This window comes from Chrysochloris asiatica, unplaced genomic scaffold (genome assembly GCF_000296735.1).
Source record: "Chrysochloris asiatica unplaced genomic scaffold, ChrAsi1.0 scaffold00022, whole genome shotgun sequence".
NCBI classification, from domain to species: Eukaryota; Metazoa; Chordata; class Mammalia; order Afrosoricida; family Chrysochloridae; genus Chrysochloris; species Chrysochloris asiatica.
The window spans coordinates 26520691-26521906 of NW_006408540.1; positions in this window are offsets into that span (position 1 = coordinate 26520691).

Here is a 1216-nt window from a genome sequence, read left to right on the forward strand (position 1 = left end):
TTCCTGGTTCTTTGTTCTAGAGACAAAAGGACATCCTCCCTAATCCTTTTCCAGGTGCAGCCCATTTACCTGGGCGTCTCACATCTTCCTGCAAACCTGGCTCAGGAAGCCAACACAGCGGGACTCCTCCCAAGCCTTTTGACCTTCCCTCTCACCTTCTCCCAACTGAGCTCAGGGACTATAGATATGTTAATTGAGCCTGAGAAACCAAGTTGCGGGCCTGGGATTTGAACCAGCGAAGTACGATGTAAAGTTGCCTGAATGTCTGGAGAATTATGTATGCTAGCTCTACCTTGTCTTAGTCCTTCCCAGCTTGGTGTGAAGCTCCTCCCCTAAATAAAATGGAGACGCAGGCCGGCCCAGGTGTGCATTACAGGCAGGTGGTGAAAGCGAGCGCTACGGCTTGAAGGTCATCGTGCATTACAGTCATGCGGTAGTAGAGCGTGCTATACGGCTGTCTAGGCATGCGTTACTGACCAGCTAGTAAGGGGTGCGTATGGCCCGCTTAGCTAAGATGTTTACTATGCGGGATCTTCCCGCCCCCCTGGCTAATATGTTCACCACGCAAGAGCTGCCGGACGCCAGTAATGCACCCATCCTGGTTTCGGGGTGTCTCTTTGTCTCCCTCTTTGCATCTCTCTGTGTATTCTTCTGCTATCCCTGTTGCCACCAGATATCCCTCCTCGTGAACCAAACACTCGTGTCGAGGCCGGTCCCCGACAGTCGGGTCCCCTCAATGCAAACCCCCTTCAAAGACTAAGACTCAATGGGAAAACACGCTGTGATTGGTGACCACGCTCGACACCAATAAGGGGAAGTGAGGGAAAAACAGCAATGAAGCGGTGAGATAAGCCCTACAAAGTTCAACAGACTTCTGTGAACCCAGGTGAAGACCTGGTTAGCCAGGAGTGTGGCAAGACCTGGGGACTCTTGGGCACAGAGTCAGTGACATAGCCACAGAGGACTAGAGTGGACAGTGAAGCATCCAGCTGATAATAGAGGACATATGCATAAGAACACCCACACTTGAAGATAATACCCACTTATCCTGGCTTCAGTGACTGGATGATCAGAGCTCAACCAGAAGTAAAAAGGAGAGGAGAAAAAAAAACAGTATTCTCATAGAATTTGATGAACTTGACCTACACTTATGGAAGCAGTAGCTCAAAAGAGGAAACAAGTCCTTACAGCAAGAATCATTCCCACCCCCTCCACA